The 19672-nt window shown below is 36.0% G+C and overlaps 1 pseudogene; it reads left to right on the top strand.

The window, feature by feature from the left end:
- Positions 1 to 15515: 15515 nt before the first annotated feature.
- On the top strand, positions 15516 to 18074 carry LOC113928452 (annotated as a pseudogene).
- Positions 18075 to 19672: the final 1598 nt, after the last annotated feature.

A 19672-nucleotide genomic window follows, 5' to 3' on the forward strand; every position in this document is an offset into this window, starting at 1 on the left:
TCCATCACTTATAACTGAACATTTAACAACCTGGATACTTGTTTCTTTTTCTACCATGCTCTCTTTAAGTAACTACTCATTTCATAATTGAAAAAACCCAGTGATAACTTGCTTTCATCTTTCTGCAATATCTGTAGAGTTAAGCTTAGTTTGTCTGTTTTAATGTCTTTCATATGTAGTCTTTATATAGCCTACTCCCTCTCACTTATATGTAACTTCTTATTCCAGCACTGCAAAACCTACTTTCCAACCTTTGCTATTTATTTACTTAAATGTTCAATTCCAATACATATGTATAGTATGTCAGAATTGATAACCCATATTCTCCTGCAAGACAACATTATCAGAGTTGTTTTACCTTTAGTCTTGCAGACCCTACCCATTTCCAAAATGACTTGCTCCTAGTCTTTTCACCCCCATCCCCTTCAGTAAAGTTGTTCTCTCTATTTGTTAAGCAGATTATTTTGTTACAGTTTTCATTCAAACTTTGGATCCTCCAACCTTCTAAAAAATATTTTTAAATTTTCATACATTAATGTTTACTCTTTTTGTCATAAAGTTCTATAGATTTTGACAAATACATGGCATTTTGTATTCACCATTACAGTCCCATATAAAATAGTTTCACAAATTAAAAAAAAAAAAAAATCCCCTGTACGTCAAAATTCTTAAAGAGCTCCCTCCCTGACTCCTGGAAACCACTGCAATGCATACAGTCCTTATAGTTTTGCCTTTTCCAAACTATCATATAAATGTAATCATACAGTGTATAGCCTTTTCACACTGAGTTTTTCACTTAGTAATACAAAATTAAGGCACATCCATGTCTTTGTGTGGTATATATAAATAATAGCTCATTTCCTTTTATCTCTGAATATCATTCCATTGTATGGATGTACCAGAGTTTATCTATACCTATCAGGGGACATTTTGGTCACCTCAACTCTTTTGCAATTATGAATAAAGCTGCTATAAATATTTGTGTACAGGTGTTTCTATGAACATAAATTTTCAAATCACTTGGGTAAACAGGAGTTCAATTGTTGGATTGCACGGTAAAACTGTTTTCCTTTGAAAGAAACTGCCCCTGTTTTCCAAAGGGTCATTTTGCATTTCCTCCAGCAATGAATGAGGGCTTCACAGCTATTCATTCTTCCTAACATTGGCATTAGTTTAGATTTTAACAATTCAATACAGTGGTATCTCATTTCTTTCAAATTCACATTTCCTAATGACAAAGTATGTTTAGCATCTCTATATCTTTATAGGCCATGCCAACTATATGTCTTTTTTGTTAGGGTATTTATTCAGTTTTTTTGGTCCAAATTTTTCATTGTTTTTATTTCTTTTCCTATCCTTTGGTTTTAAATGATTTTGTATATTTTGAATACAAATCGTTTATGAGATATATGCTTTACAGATATTTTCTCCCAGTATGTGGCTTGCTTAAAGTGTCTTTTACAGAACACTTTTAATTTTAATATAGTTTAAGTAATTAATTTTTTCTTTCATGTGTCACGCTTTTGTCATATTTCAATGTATTCACCAAGCCCAAGATCACTTAGGTTTTCTCCTATGTTTTCTTTAAAAAGTTTAATTATTCTATTTTAATTTTAGGTCTATAATCCATTTTGAGTTAATTTTCATAAATGCTGTATTGTGTGTGTTGTGTATTTTATTTTTTAGCATATGGACTTTCAGTTGTTCTAGCACACCTTGTTAAAAAGACTATTCTCTAATGAATTGTCTTTACACCTTCATCATAATTTGGATGGTTATATTTGTGTGGGTATGTTTGTGGACTCTCTATTCAGTTCCATTGATCTCTGTGTACACTTTTTTTGCAAAATTAAGCTGATTTGATGACTATCACTGTGTAAGTCTTGAAATCTGGGAGTGTAGTTCAACTTTATTCTTTAATGTTGACTATTCTAGGGTTTGTTTTTTTTTCCTTTCTATATGAACTTTAGAGCCAATTTGTTTATATCTACCAAGCTAGCTTGCTGGGATTTTGATAGAAATTGCATAGACTCTATAGTTCAAAATGGAAGAATTAACATTTAACAATAATGAGTCTTCCAATCCACAAACACACTTTCTCTCCTTTAATTTAGTTGTTCTTTGATTTTTTTCATAATGTTCTTGCAGTTTTCTGCATACATTTCTCATACATAATTTATTAGTTTATATTTAAATATTTTTTGTGTTTTATAAGTAGTATTTTTTAAAATTTAAAAGTCTCGTTGTTGCAGATATATAAGAAAGCAATTGACCTGTTTAAATTGAACTTTTATTCTGTAATCTTGCTATATTTGCTTATTATTTCAGGAGTTTTTTTGTAGATGATATGGATTTTATACATAGACATGTCATATTCAAATAAAGGAATTTTTATTTCTTCCTTTCCAATCAATATATTATTTATTTCTCTTTCTACTATGATGTTGAATAACAATGGTGATAGCAGACATCCTCCCCATGTTTCCAAACTTAGGGGTGTGTAGAGTCCCTCACCATCATGTAACGTTATATAATTATTTTTGAAGAATTTTTTATCCAGTTGGGAACATTTTTTTATTTCTGTTGCCAAGATTTTAAAAATCATGAATGGCTTTTGGATTTTGTCAATGTTTTTCTATATTAAATTTTCTTTATAAAATTATTTTTTATTGATATGGTGGATTACATTGATTAAATTTGGATGTTGAAACAGCCTTGAACCTTGAATGAATCGTACTTGCTTGTGGTATGTAAACATCATCCTAATATTAAAATTGGAAACTTCATTGAAATAGGAGAAAAATACAAAAATCTTAAACAAATGTTAGCATATCAAAATTCAATTATATATAAACTATAGTAGTCTCTATTTTTCCTTATTTTAAGACATTTCTGGTTTTGATATTGAGGTAATCTTGGTCTCATAAAATGAATTCGGTATTATTACTTCTCCTTGTATATTCTGAAAAAGATTGGGTACAATTGGTATTATTTTTCCTTAACTCTTTGGTAGAATTCTACAATGATATAATCTGGTCCTGATACTTTTGTTGTTGTTGTTGTTGGAAGATTCTTAATTATGAATTTAATTAATTTAATAGATATAGGGTTATCCAGGTTATTTTTCCTTGTGTGTTTGGGTAATTTGTTTCTTCAGTTGGTCCATAATATCTAAATTATCAAATTTATGAGCATAAGAGTTTTTCCTAGTATAGTAGTTCCCTCTTATCTCTGGTTTCACTTTCCAGTTTCAGTTACCTACAGTCCAGAGACAGATAAGCCTTTTCCAGATATATCCTCAGAAGGTCAGTAGTAGCCCAACACAGTGCCACAAAGCTTACATCATTCATTTTACTTCATCTCATCAGATAGGCATTTTATCACCTCACACCATCACAGGGAGAAGTGAGTACAGCACAGTTTTGAGAGAGAGAGGAAGACCATGTGCACATAATTTCTATTGCAGCATATTGTTGTAATTGTTCTTATTTTATTACTGTTGTGGTTAATCTCTTAGTGTGCTTAATTTATAAATTAAACTTTATTATAGGTATGCATATATAGGGAAAAAAACAGTTTTTGTAGGGTTTGGTACCATCTGCAGTTTCAGGCATTCACTGGGAGTCTTGGAATGTATCCCTCATGGTTGGGAGGGGTGTTTCCATTTTATCATTTTGATACCTATATATCTATAGTGATGAACCCCCTCCTCTTATTTCTGGTTTATGTCTTCTCACTTTTTTTTTCCTGGTTAGACCTGTTAGAATGTTGTCTTTTGATCTTTTCAAAGAACCAGGCTTTGTTTTTATTGACTTGTCTATTTCTTATTTTAAATCATTGACTTGTGTTCTAACTTTGTCTTAATTTTAATTCCAGTATAATTAACATATGGTTTTATATTAGTTTCAGGTGTATAATATAGTGATTCAACAATTCTATGCATTACTCAGTGCCCAGGATGATGTGTACTTTTTATTTTTTAAAGATTTATTTATTTATTTGACAGAGAGAGACAGTGAGAGCAGGAACACAAGCAGGGGGAGTGGGGGAGGGAGAAGCAGGCTTCCCGCTGAGCAGGGAGCCCGATGTGGGGTTTGATCCCAGGACCCTGGGATCATGACCTGAGCCGAAGGCAGACACTTAACCACTGAGCCACCCAGGCGCCCAATAAGTGTACTTTTAATCCCCTTCACCTATTTCATTAATTCTTTTCTTTCACTTATTTTAAGCTTAATTATTTTTCCCATAGTTCTCTGAGATAAAGCTTTAGTAGTTTTGATCTTTCCCCTTTCTAATATATGTATTACATGTCATATATTTCTCTCTGCACACTATTTTCACTGCAACTGTTCAATTTTGATAAAAATCATTTTTGTTTTCATTTAGCTCGCAATATATTTTTAATTAATTAATTTAATTAATTTTAGATAATTTAAAACTTATTCAATACATGTACTACTTTAATGTGTTACTTAACTTCCAAACATCTGAGTATTTTTCCAGTTATATTTCTACTACTGATTTACTTTAATTCCGTTGTGAATTGAGAACATTCGTGTGATTTTTAAAAATTTAATATTAAAGTGTACAGGCCAGAATGAGGTCAATGTTGGTGGCTATTCCATGTCACCTTGAAGTGATGTGTATTCTATTATCTCTGAATGGAGTATTCCATAAATGTCAATTGGATAATGTTGATTAATAGCACTGTTTAGGTTAGGTCTATCTTTACTGATTTTCTTCCTGCTTTATCTCACATTTACTGACAAAAATATGTTGAAATCTCTTATATAAAGAATAGATTTTTTTCCTATTTTTCTTTTAATTTCTATCAGTTTTTACCTCATGTGTATTTACTATTATAGGTTTCCTTGCGGAGTTAACTCTTTTTTCAATGCCTGGTAAATTCCCTTCTTTATCTCTGCTAATCTTCCTTGTTCTGAAGTCGACTTTGTCCAATATTCATATAGTTCCTGCAGCTTTCTTTCAATTAGTATTATCATAGCATCTGTCTCTATCCCTTTACTTTATTCATCTTAGAGTCTTTATGGCTTTAAAGTAGTTTCCACGTATATAAAAATATCATTTTGTGTGTGTGTGTGTTTAATCCTCTATGATAATGTCTAATCTTTAACTAGTATATTTAGAACTTTATACAGGAACCATTATATATGATGGAAGGTGTTGGAGAGGGGGAATGTTCTATAATTTTCTGACTAAATCTCAGTGTTTTAATAAGATTGTATCCCAAGTGTGAGACCTTCATAAGTATTTGTCCAGTGTCATACCTTTTTTTTTAGATCATCCTGCCCCATGCCCTTCAGTGTTTTTCAATCTATTTTTTGAAAGTTTTTAATTTGTTGCATGAAAAATTTCATCCCATGCTGTTATATACTCTCATATATTGTTGCTATAATTTTCTCCATATAAGAATATGTAGTTAATATAAGGAACCAAATTTGCGCTTCATTGAAATAAACTAGAATAAAATTTAATGGATGAGACCTTAAGAAAAACAGATGAAATCTTTAATTCTTGTATTTTTCCACATGAATTTTTAAATGTGATTGCTTATGTGTGTGTGCGTGTACACTTACATACATATACATCACTCAAAATATTGCAAATGGTGTATCTATCATTTCTTAAATGCAACATTATTAAATGAAGATAGGATTTGATGTTTTATAACTGCTATATACATATTTGTTCAATTCCAACAATATAGCATATCAAATTATCATTTAGGAAGGTAATGTGAGAATATTTTTTTTAAAACAAGTCATTAAGCTGATGGACACAAAGAATGAGTAGAGCAAAAGTCCAGGCTTTCCTCATTATAGTTTATACTAAGCATTTATTATAACATCCCTTAAATTCTTGAAACACTGAAAAGGTCATATGCAAAATAAAATGTTAAAAATACTTTAGGTACCCAGCATATGAATGTTCCAGCTGTAGACACATAAATGGAGAGAAATGTGAAATCATTACCTTAAAATTCTGGTTCATTATGGCATCTGTAAATTAGCTTGATAGGGTAAAGTCACGTTCAGAAAACATATTGCAGATATGCTTAAATCTTCTGTTCTTATAAGGATGTTACATTTGGCTCAGATCATTTGTTCTTTTACAAATAATACCTTATATATATTCAAGTAATATGAATACTCTACAAAGCTTAGGAAAACCTTCTGTAGAAACAATCATGTAGTTCTTCAATTAAGAAAACTATTTGGAGATTAGTCTAATTCTTATTTTCATATAAACATTTAGTGATAACGTAATGTGTTTCAGTCACAGCTATATGTCATCATAGCCTTCATTTCATCCACACAATCCCTCTGAAATTATTATGTCCCATTTTATAATGCAAATACAATTTCTCAACCTAATTAAATATCATACCTGTAGTCACATTGCCTGTAAGTGACAATTCTGAGGAGAAAAGTAAAACCAAGTTAAAACAACAGCAACAAAAACAATAGTTATAAAATCTCCCAATTGTTTAACTTGCAAATAACTATTTCTACATAAATGTAAAGAAATATATTTGCTCTCACGTCAGTTTTTTTTTCAATATCAGAGATGCCTGACTTCTGAAGTAGACCATTCTGTTGAAAGAATTCTAATCTTAAAGAAAATCAGTACATCAGAAAAGTAAACTTCTTTATTATTGCACTGCAGATGTCATATTTCACCTGGTAGTTCACTGAAAAAGAAAATACATTTTCATCAAATTTTTAGTTATAGCATTTGCACCTTTATTTTTTTTTCCAAATGTGGACACTGAGGCACTGAGAAGTTATATAATTTCCATGGTCTCAAAGCTAATAATTTTCAGAACTCTGATACAGACATTTGTTAGACTGACTTCAATGGTTAAGCTCTTTCCATATCATTTCTCTGTCTCCTCTTGACATACCTAAGCTTGATGATCCTTTACTTATCTCCAGCCTATTTCATTTTCCATTCCATATGGAAGTTGTTTTAAAATTATCTGCTAAGTTCATTTCCAATCACTGCCACACAACATTCCTCCTCTTATATAGATCTCTGCAGGAATCCAAGCTTCCAACTTTATGGAGTGACTATTAATTCTGTTTGTTCTACATATTCTCACCAATTCTTCTTCCCTTGTCTCATATCCTAAAGGGACTATTCACACAATATTCAGGAATGCAATACTACAGTGCCTTGCACAGTACATAATATATAGACATTATGTTCTAGAAGTGTTCTGGAATTGGAGGGATGAAATTCCAATCAGTATAAGTTTCAGGTCAATATACTTTTTATAATTCTTGTTCTCATACAAACTGACATATTTATCTTTCGTTTTCTTTTCCCTTTTAATCAAGTTGTCAAGAATTTCAATCTACTCTCAGCAATAATAATACATGTTTACATTCTCTTGGGTGCCTTCATTGTCATTCATTCATTCTTTCAAGAAATATTATTATTTGTGGATCTAATTTGCACCATTTAGTAACAAAACTACATGGGAGAGATTTATACTTATATATTTTTTATATGACAAGGGCAGATTATATATTATAAAGAATTTTGAAAAAAATTGTCTGTAGTTTTTAGAAGTACTCATCCCCCATCATAATTAATATATATCCAATTGTTCTTTCTTTAAATTACCACGAAGTGAAAAATGAGCCGTCTAAACATGCTTTAGTGTAACCCTCTCTCTTTTCCAAGCTATCAGGGTCTGGTCATTATGATTACTTAATAAATGTCACTAGAGCATTTAAAAATAATTTTGTTCTGGGATTCGTATTAAATTGTTACAGTCTGCATCAGCAAAATGACTGTTTTCATAGTTGTATAAAATGCGAGCTCACTTATCTAACCAGATGTCAAGTTCATTTTCAAAATAATCTACAATAATGTAATAATATTTCAATTTAATTATTTTATATTTATATTTTTCAACGTTTTATCAAATTAGCTGGCATCTTTATTTTTGTTATTTTCAAAATGCATTTATTCATACAACAAATATTTACTGATAATCTACTCTGGCTACACACTACACTAAATGTTGGAGAAATAAAATTATCAAAACATTCATATTCCCTGATACATGCTCACACACACACACACACACACACACACACACACACACATCACACACATCACATATCAAATAAATATATAAAACTGGCACTCCTCTAAGTTTGGAGTCTTCAGAAAGGGAGATTCTCTATCTATACTTTATTCTTATGATGAATTGACCAATTGTGTGTTTTCCTCTGTGCATAGATCTCCTTAGAATCCATAAAAGTTAATTGGAAACATCACACAACACAAACATTATTTATGAATTATATAGTTGCATAATTCATGGGTTCTACTTTCAGTTAATTATTTCAATCCTGAACTTTTGTTTTTGCTTATTACATATAGATTTCGGTGACCCTTTCATTCAGAATAGGGTACCAATTGTATCATTTCATATTATATCCAATAATGAAAAAGAAAATAAATTTTAGGAGGACAAGTAAAACAACCAACTGTCTGATAGTTGCTTTTGTGCACAGATCCAAACTTTACTAGATTGGAAAAATAGTAAACAAAGCAAAGGATTTTGGCAAGAATATCTGAACAGGAAATTACTTGGCTAGCCTATGAAGAGAGGATGATATCTGATAGCATCTCAATTGTCCCCAACATCCAAGTTTCCCTTTCCTTATGTGTCAACAAAATTGTCCAAGGAACTCTTTTATAGTGGTAATATTTTTGATCAAAACTATATTTATTTTGTCCAGTGACATTTTGAAATCTAAATTTGAAATTTAGATAGAGGGGCGCTGGGGTGCCTCAGTTAAGCATACACTCTTGATTTTAGCTCAGGTCACGATCTTGGAGTCTTAAAAAGGAGCCCCATGTTGGGCTCCATGCTCAGCACAGAGTCTGCTTGGAATTCTCTCTCTCCCTCTGCCCCTCCCTTGCTCCACCCCCCTGCTCACACACACTCTCTCTAGATAAATAAATATATATTTTTTAAAGGTAGACAAAAGCACCTATTTAGCCTAAGATGAAGTAATAAAGTTTTAGTTATGGAGTTGCAGACACCAGTATGCTGGGTATTTTGAAGAGCTGAAATTTTTTCTATAATAAGCAAGGATTGGCCTGGATTCCTGATATGTGATAAAAGGCACTTGTACTGACTGCATGAAATTTTTATAATGGATGAATCTGGAGAATTGTAACACTAATGACACCCAATGATATATGCATCCCTAGATCCATGCCCTGGAGGCCTCAGCATGTGACATAATGTCACCATTTGGAAGTTTAAAGATGTAAGGCAAGCTGGGACTTGAAAAATACTTGGAAATTGGGACATGCCCTTTTTTTGTTGCCTTTTGAATCTGATCACCATATAAAGATTCTTGGGTCAGTTCCCTAAAAACATGCAGCCAGTAGCAAAATCACCAGTATTATAAGAAAGACTATCATGACCACCTAGCCCAAGGTGAGTCTTCTGATAATTTCCGTCTCATGAGTGACCACAGGAAATCATTTAAAGAACCAACCAGCTGCGCCCAGACCAAATTGTTGACCCATAGAATTGTGAGGAAATAAAATGTTGTAATCCACTACATTTTAGAGGAGTTTGTGATGTAGCAATATATTGCAAAGACTTACATTTGGATAGATTGAGTCACAAGTCCAATATGACTATTGTGGAATAAATGTAATACTAAGTAGTATCTGCATATCACTTTATACATAACACATCTTCACAGTAATTGTTTTATTTGACCCCATCACCTTCTAAATTCTTACTGCATTTTTTTTTGTTGCTGTTCATCTGTTTCTTGCCACAACATAGTCCTAAATAACTAAGTACAGTGTATGACAAAGATAGAAAAAGCACTCAGTGGACCACTCAGCAGAATCACAGATATGTGCCAAGCTTCAATAAAATACATTTATCATTTTTGGCAATAATTAGAAATATTTTGGCAAATAATTTGCAGGATACTGTTTGAGTTTATTGGTAATAAAAGAAAAACTGAATGTTTTACGATACAGACTAAAGATATTTACATATGTCAACACTCAAATATTTAATAAATTAGCTCTTAGCTATTGCGGTAAGCTGAAAACTATCCCCCCGCCAAAGATATTCATAGACTAATCTATGGTACCTGTGAATATTATTTTATTTGTAAAAAAGCTTTTTTTTTAAGATTTTATTTATTTACTTGACACAGAAAGAGAGAGGGAGAGAGCAGGCACAAGCGGGAGGAAGCAGCAGAGGGAGAGGGAGAATCAGGCTCTCCGCTGAGCAGGGAGGCCGATGTGGGGCTGATCCAGGACCCTGGGATCATGACCTGAGCTGAAGGAAGCCACTTAACCGACTGAGCCACCCAGGAGACCCAAAAAAGCTTTTACAGATACAATTAAGCTAAGGATCTTAATATGGGGAGAGATCCCTAAATTCAATGACATGTATCCTTAGAAAAGAGAGGTGGTTGGAGATCTGAAAAACACAGAGGAGAAGGCCATGTGAAGACAGAGTGAGTGAGGTTTGAAGATACCAGCCTTGAAGATTGGAATGATATGGCCAGCCACATGCAAAGAAATCAGGCAGCAACCACAGAATTGGGAAGAGGAAAGGAAAAAATTCTCTTCTAGTGCTTCTTTAGGGAGTGTCTAGACCTTAATTTTGGAGAAGGGAAATTAGTGTTGGACTTCTGGCCCCAGTAACTATGAATGTAAATTTCTGTTGTTTAAATCTACCAATTACGGGCAATTTGTTATAGTAACTATAGAAAACTAGTGGAGTTGTATTCTAATAAAACTGTTCATCAAATTTGGAATTATCTTTCAAATTTACTTTTAAAAATTTCCAAAATGAACACAACTAATGGCTCATTCAGGTAAGTAAACAACATCTTGTGACCATAAAATGTTAATAACCTGGATTATTCACTATTGTTTCAGCATCTATATAGAAAATGTATTTGATGTCTTAGATTCCATTTCAATGCCTATCAATAATAAATTCTGAGTAGGAGACACATACAGAGTGGTGAGTCCAGTGCCAGGTCAATTATAGCCATGATATTATTACTATAGATTTTCAGTAGTATTTTTTTAGCGTGATGGAAAGCAAAAATAAAATGGAAAGTTTTCATTGGGTAATTGACATATTTTATTTATATTTGGAAATTTTACTTTGGCTGGTATAAGGAAAATATTATATTATAAGGAAAGAGTAGAATCAGGGGAAAAAATTAGATTGTTACTGTATACCAGGTAAGGATGATTACATTTAATGAATATACCATGAGTAGTATTTGTCGACAGGTTTTGAAAATATGCGTGATTTCTGGCTTGGGGCTATTAATAAAGACAATACTTAAAAACCTATTTGTGTTCTCTGTTTTCATTTGTCTTGGGTTAATAACCAGAAATGGAAATGGTAAGTCATAGGGTAAGAGCATGTTTAGTTTTATAAGAAACTGTCAAATTTCCAAGGTTTTATACTATTTTACAATCCTAATACTCTCCCTTCTTTGAGATTTCAATTAAAAAATTAATAATCACCATATTTTTGTCACACAGGTCATACAAGTTCTGTCATTTTTTTTTCAGTTTCAACTTTTTTTATTTCTGTACATCAGTTTGGATGGTCACTCTCTGATTTCAAGTTTATTGATCTTTACTATTTTTAGTTATTCACTGTTTATTGTGTTTCAAGTTTTCATTAGGGCCTATATCTGCTCTCAAGAAAATTCAGCGAATTTTTAAATTATTTAATAAATTAAATTATTCACTGGGAATTTCATTTATTCATAGTTTCCATTTCCTAATTGAATTATTCTATTTTTAATTTCTATATTTTTAAAAAATTAAAGCCTGATCACATTTTAATATTCTTTTTATATACTAATTGCACCATATTTGTCATTTATGGACCTTTTCCTATCATCTGGTCTATCTCCTGGTTATAAATCAAATTTTCTTGCATTTTTAAAACTTTGGTAATTCTGATTGTCTGTGGAACCTAATGAATACCACATTTTTTACGTCTAGATTTTGTAGTCTTCCTTAAAAAATGTTGTGTTTTATTCCATTATGCATTTATTTGGAGACGTCACATATTTTCGATGCTTGTGGTTACAGACTGTTACGACAGGTAAATTGCCTTTACTTCAAGACTAGAATAGTATACTCCTAACCTAGGTTATTTCAGGGGTCTCTACTGAATAACTATGGTGTTCCTAAGTGTCTCTTAATTTTGACTGGGTAGAATTCAATGCCTTATGTGAGCTCCCCTGGTTGTACAACTGAGAATTACCCAATAATGATCCCTGGCCTAGTTTTGTGAAGTCTTAATCTCTGCATATACAGTTTTGTGTTGTGGTAAAGCCTGATTGGAAGTCTTTTTTAGATTCCTGGAAGTCTTTTCCTCTCAACTGCCTTTCCTCTGGTACCTTGGATTACACAAAGTTCACCCTATTTCCATTCTCTGACTTCTGAATTCCTCTTTACTATGTTCCAGTTCCAAAAGTGCCTCTAAGCAGAAAACCTGGATGATGCAGGAGTTTACCTCAATTTGTTCTCCTTCCAGCAGGGATCACAGTCTTGCTTCTTCTTCTTTTTTTTTCCCCTTGTGTCTGAAAATAGTTATTTCTTGCATTTTGTCTTGGTTATAGTGGTTTATGGTAGGGGGGCTCATCTGGTACCAGGTACTCTATTGAGGCTGAAATAGCAAATCTCTGACCTAATGTTTTTGAACAAGTAATGAAGAATGGATCCTGTGCATGGGGAAGGGGGTTAGCCTTAAATAGGATCCAGAAAGTCTAACCCAGAAACCTTGAACACTTACAAAACAAACATATAATATTTTCTTATAATCTTCCTCTGCTGTCTTGTTTTGTTTTTTCAGAGGTGGGGGCTGGGAGGGTTTCCTACTATTTTTTTTCTTTTTAAATACTTCATTTATTTATTTATGAGAGACAGAGGGAGAGAGAGAGAGAAAGAGAGAAGCAGAGGGAGAAGCAGGCTCCCAAGGAGCAGGGAGCCCGATGCGGGACTCGATCCCAGGACCCTGGGATCATGACCTGAGCCAAAGGCAGATGCTTAACCATCTGAGCCACCCAGGCGCCCTCTCATACTATTTCTTACCACAAGCCTTCTAACGGCAATGCTAATCTCCTTTTTTGCCTTCCCTTTCAAATCCAATATCAAATTGTGTAGCCATCTATGTTCTTAACATATCTGCCCCTTTCTCTGCTTTTCATTGTAACTGTTTTAGGAAGCTCTCATTACATCTTGACTAGTTTATATATAATAGACTCTAAATTTATCACTTGCTTTATTATTATACTAACAAAAAGCATGGCTCGAATGTAATGACTTAAAAGAATATATTAGTCTGCTCAGGCTGCCATAACAAAATGCCACAGACTAAGTGGCTTAAAAAACAGAAATTAATTTTCTCACAGTTCTGGAGGCTACAAGTCCAGTCAGTTTAGTTCTTGGTAGGGACTCTCTTCCTGGCTCACAATTCTAGTTCTGTCCTTACATGGCCTTTCCTCAGGGCCTGTGTGGATGGGATGGTGGGAGGTGTGGGAAGAGCCAGCTCTCTGGTGTGCCATCTTATAAAGAGACTAACTTGTCAGATCAGGGCCCCACCTTTAAGATCTAATTTAACGTTAGTTACTTCCTTAGTATCCCTCTCCAAATACACCACACTGGAGATAAGTTTTGTGAAGTGGTACAACATGTGAATTTTGCGAGGGCGTGGGGACCATAATCAGTCTCTAATAGACTACTACTAAAATTAAATTTATAGTACCATTAAAAGTATCATTTTAAAAACTAATATTAAAAGTTAAGACTTTCAATAACAGCTGTACATATGAAAAGCAAAATCCAAAGTTTCTTCCAATCTGTTCTATGGTATTTCTTTACAGTTTTGTTCATTGGTTGGTGGCATAACAAATCATCTCTTCCTATAGATTTAGGGCACGATAGCATACTTCCTTTCACTTTGCAAATCTATCTATTAGATACACACATATTTACAGAGATACAAAGACATATAATATAAAATTATAGGTATATTAGTTATATATTATAGATACCTAATATGTAAAATCTATGTCTCTATATACCACTACCAGAATAATAAACTGATTAGGCTATAACTTTCAGATAACATTGGGAGAGGTAGAAATCAAACTATCTTTCCACGTTTACAAAACAAAGCCTTATAAATTGACATTCATAATCAGAATTATTTCTACATGTTTCTTGTTACCTGAGCTCTGTGATAGATTAATACTCAATGAATGTGATGGACTTCATTTGAGTTCTACATAATTTATCATTGCCTAAAAATTCAAGGATATGACAGAAGAAAATGCTGAGAATATAAAAATTAAGCATGTGCTTATCAGGCATGGGTCTTATTCAGTATACCAGGAGAAATTTTATAGAACAGAATTATATGTATCACATAGCATTTTTTTCAATAAAAATGTGTAAAATAGAGAAAGAAAAACATTAAGGAACTTAGAACAGTATCTCATGGAATATATTAAATTCTAACCATCAGTTTAAGAAACTACAAAACTAGAAAAAAGTACAGAAAATAATAATGAATATATTATTAGTACAAATTTTCATGAAATTTTATGTTAATTTCCTCATAATGTATTAGAATAAGGACGGCAGAAGTTAAGAAAACAATCATGATTAATCAGAATTTATCCAAGAAGTAATAAATTTCACAGATAATTTTGTATTTTACAATTTTATTTCCACTTAAATCATTTGTGATAATTATAAAATCACACACTGTATATGTAGATATTGATATTTTTCATAAAGTGGTAATAATGCGATTTTACACAGGTAGGAGTATGGGCCCCCAAAACATGTATTCCTTAAAATATATATATATATATGTAAAATATATACATATACATAATATAAGAGAGTAAGAGAGAATTTACTTGTTAAGAAATGCAACTGATGCTAATTAAATGTGTTCTATGCACAAAAGAAACTGATTACCAAACTTTCATTTATTCTTGGTAAAACACTGATGAATTATTTAGCTGAGAGCATTATATGAAGTGTTACACATTACAAACTAATACTATCCCATTAGTATGTTTTAAATTCTGATCATTGTTTCCAAATGCTGATTCTCTTTTTCTTTTTATTCCCCATCAAGTTATTAAAACCAAATCAGGAGGGTGGTGGCTGCCAGCGACTGTGGGGCAGGGTCTGGGATTGGAGCCTGAGCCCCGGGGAAATGTGCTGTGCTGAGTGTGTAACATGCAGAACTGCATAGAGATGTCACGAGCCTCTTTTCCATGCAATGCTCTCAGCAGCTCTATTTTCCAGTGGGAAACTTGAGGCCCATTGTGACTAAGTGACTTGCCTGAGTTGACACTGGGAGAGCCCTCTGGTCTGTTTGGCCACACCTATCTGCCTGGTGATTGTGAGAAACCAAGCCAGCAGTCATGAGGATGCCTCTGTGCCACCAGGGTGCCGCCACCAGGGACAGCAGGCCCAATGGGGATGGAGCTCAGCCTGTGGCCACCAGGGGAGGCCTGACGGTACTTCCGCACTGGGCTGGCCATCAGAGGGGACCCCTCGGTCACCTTCAGCGAGGCCACACTAACCTCAGAGGAGGTCTGCATCCACATCACACACAAAGTCAACATCACTCCACGCTGCTCCAATCTCTGTTGTCTGCAGTGCCCAGGCCCAGGTCTGGTTGTCTGTGATCACATCTTAGAGGTCTGGGAGATGAGAGTCTGACAGTGGCACTTCCACATGAGGTTTTATTCCTGGAACTGGCACGGCATGAATCCTCAGGACACGCTATGTCTGGCTGTGGGCCCACAGAGGCCAAGTCTTCTTCAGAACACACAGAGCAGGGGTGCTGCTCCTGAACCCAGCCTCCTTTGAGTACCTCTTTGAGCAGGGCAAGCATGAATTCATGAATGACTTTGGCATTCTTGCGAGAGCTATTGCACAAAGAGGAGAGCCACCATCTTAAGGACCAGAGCATGGGCATGACATTTGATGCACCTCTGCCACCTTGCTCTCTGCAATGGTGTCCGCCTGGAGAAGGTGGCCAAGGAGATTAGCTTCAAAGACTGCATCCCACCCCCCTTCAGGCAGCAGTTCTGGCCACATGATGTGTAGACACCATTGCGCTGGTGGAGCATCTCCTGCACTCTGTTTGTGAGGGCCTTCCAGCCAAGCCTTATCTCCCAGGAGGTCATCATGGTCAAGTACCTGCTGCACTCGAGCATCTCCTGCACTCTGTTTGTACGGGCCCTCCAACCAAGCCTTGTCCCCCAGCAGGTCATCATGGTCAAGTACCTGCTGCACTCGAGCAGGCGGCACCCTGCATTTCAGGGTGCCACCTGGAGCATCTAGGCTGGGTTGCTGGGGGAGCCCTGCTATATCCAGGATAGTGGGTGGGCCCTTCCAGAGCCTGGGCTGGAGTTGGCCACTGGATCCCCCGCTTGTGCGGTGCTAGTGACAGGTACTGGTGGCATCCACGGGCAGCCAGGACAGGCAGAGGGTCCCAGTGATGGTGGCAGCCCCAGGAATCCCCATGCCGGCCCATCTGGGAAGAAAATCGAGGCCCAAGAGGTAGGCGACCAGCCAGGGGACAGGCCTCAGGAAGCACCATGGGCCTACTGCTATGACTTCCGGGATATCACCCATGTGGTACCGAAAGAACCCTGCATCAACATCCACGGTCAGGACAAGTGGTTGGAGCTGACTCTGCCTTCCTGGGCTGTGGCCCTGTCCTTTGTATGGCTGGTGGATGGCTATTTCCGCCTGACAGCCGACTGGAGCCACTGCCTTAAGGGCTGGTGATGAGCACCCAGGCTCATCCCCGGAGCCCTGCCAGAGCCTTTCATGCTGCCCGAGCTACAGCCCAAGGATGGCCTCTACTTCATCCACTGGAGCACCATGCACCTGAGCCGCTTCACCCTTACAGTGGCCCAGCGTGTCCGGGCCACCAGCACACAGCACTTGCACCTGTGTCAATTTCCCACTGAGTGGCAGGATGGGTCCTCCACTATGGAGGGCTGGGACCAGTCCTTCCCCAGTGTGCGGGAGCTGCGAGCCACCCTGCAGGGCTGCTTGCTGTGGGCAGTTCACAGCTGTTTCTTCCCGCACTGCTGCTGCCTGCCATGGCCAGGAGAGATCTCCAAACTCATCATCATGTGGGGGCCTCAGGCCAGCACTAGGCCACCCAACCTCAGCCAGCTCAGCCACCTCACTGGGTCAGCCAAGATGATATCACCCAGCTGTCCCACTTGGGCCAAAGCACGAGGAACAATGTGTATGAGGGCATCTTACAAGTGGGGGGCAGAGGGACCAAGGAGGGAACGACAGATGGTGGGGACCCCCCTACATCCAGTGGGGGCCCATGGGCAGGAGCTATGATTGGTACTCAGGGTTGTCACCAGGACATCGCCTTGGCCTTCTACAAGAGAGCCAGCCTTGTGAGCCAAATCTCCCACGTGCACCTGGCCTTGGTGCATGGCATCTGCATGCACAGCTCTGAGAACATTCTGGTGACACAGTATGTGGAGCATGGGCCTCTGGATGTGTGGCTGAGGTGGGAGAGGGGCCTGGAAGGTGGCAGTGGCCCAGCAGCTGGCCAGCACCCTCAGCTACCTGGGCGGGTAGAGCAGACCCCTGGACAGCCCCCAAGTGCCTGGCAGTGCCAACAGCCTAACCACCGCAGCCAATAAATGGAGCTTTGGTGACACCCTCCTGGAGATCTACTTCAATAAAGAGGTGCCTCTGCAGGGCTATGCCCCTTGGAGAAACAGTGCTTCTATCGGAAGCAGCATGGGCTTCCTCGGCCCTCATGCCCAGAGCTGGCCCCGCTCACCAGCCAGGGTCTGATCTGTGAACCAGCTCAGTCGTCCTCCTTCTGCACCGTCCTGCAAGACCTCACTGGGCTGCAGCTCCAGAGTGAGCCCCACCCCATACCTGGGGCCCCTGCTTATGCCAGCACCGTGTACCTGAGCTTTCTGCACAGTGACTGAGCATGTGTGCCGGTTTCTAATTCACTTAGGGGCATACAGATGCCTTCTTCTTATTTGCATTCTTTGGACAAATTAGACCCTTGCAATTTTTTTGCTTTTGTTTTTTCTCTTGACGAAATATGCCTTATCCTATCAAATAAATAAATAAATAAATAAAAGCAAGTCAGGAGTAAGATGTCTAAATGAAGGCCAGTACATCTGGAGAAACAGCACAGATATGTTAGATAAGAAAGACTTTGAGCTTTCATTAAAATTCTAAATTTTATCTAAGCTCCTACATAACAAAATACCTAGTCAAATTTAAATATCTATTAGAGTTATCTAAATTAAAAATTTAGACAATGTACTCAAAATGAGTAGCTACAATACAAAAGAAACATTCATGTTTAGATTATTGGATTATTGGATGTGTCCCTTTTTTACATAATAGAAATGTTTTATAGTTACAGCTCTTCTTTGTTGATACTGACATCAAATTGGTTGTAAAAAATTGTTTCTTGACATACATACTATCCTTCTGTCCACCAGGATTGATTTAAACATAAACTTTAAAAGAGATGACAAAAATATTTTCATTTTAGTTGCTATTAAGCAAATGCTGAATATATTTCCTTGTACTATTTTTATATTACTTATATATAGATGCACACACATACATCTGTTCTTTTGATAATTATATATGGTAATGTCACATTCAGAAGTGTCTATTATTTAAAGAGGAATAGCTGTTTTCTTCATACTGTCATATAACATTACTCATATATATATATATATATATATATATATATATATATATATGATACTTTGCAAAAACAGGCAGTGTCAAAGAGATTATAAGTTCATTTTCCTACCTCGTATCCATCTCCTCTTAGGAAATCGCTGTGCTTTGCTTGTGAACTACTCCTTCCAAAGGCTCGGCACGCTGGTTCAGTTGTTGCTGACCACATCATATTTGTTTGATGACCAGGCCATCCAGCTGTTACTGACTGGTGAGATCACATTCCCATGCAGATTTCTGGAAGGTGGGGAACAGACTAAAGCCATGAACAAAACTAATTTAAGATTTTTGTTCAAATTAAAAAAAAATGTACTCGGGTTTTATGTGGTATGATCTTGGAAGCAACTTTCAGCGATGGGGTCACAATGGAGGATGAGATTGCCTGCTCACAGAACCAATTAAGAAAAGCCACACAGAGAGATAAAGAAGCAGAGTTGAATCTTGATGCCATTTTCAGAGTCTCTAGACTTACCAGGAGCTAGTGATGCCTGTGGATTATGTATTTTAAGAGCCCATGAATTTCCTATTTGGCTAAAAAGATTATGGATCGGGTTTTTAGGAGTTTTCTATAGATGAAGAAATTTTAGATTAACCAAGGTAAATGATTTGTCCTTTGTCAAATAGTGACAGAGTTTATAACTAAACTTTTGTCTTTTTAGAGCTTTCTCAGTTCATGATTCTAAATATTAGTTTTAATTACATTAATAGATCAATGTTATATATGCAAATGCTAATGTCACCTCTATAATAAACTATTAACACAATCAGAAAGTTGTTTTATGAAACCTAATATTATTTGTTTCATTTTGTCTTATAATTT

Source organism: Zalophus californianus, chromosome 5 (assembly GCF_009762305.2).
Source record: "Zalophus californianus isolate mZalCal1 chromosome 5, mZalCal1.pri.v2, whole genome shotgun sequence".
Classification (NCBI taxonomy): Eukaryota; Metazoa; Chordata; class Mammalia; order Carnivora; family Otariidae; genus Zalophus; species Zalophus californianus.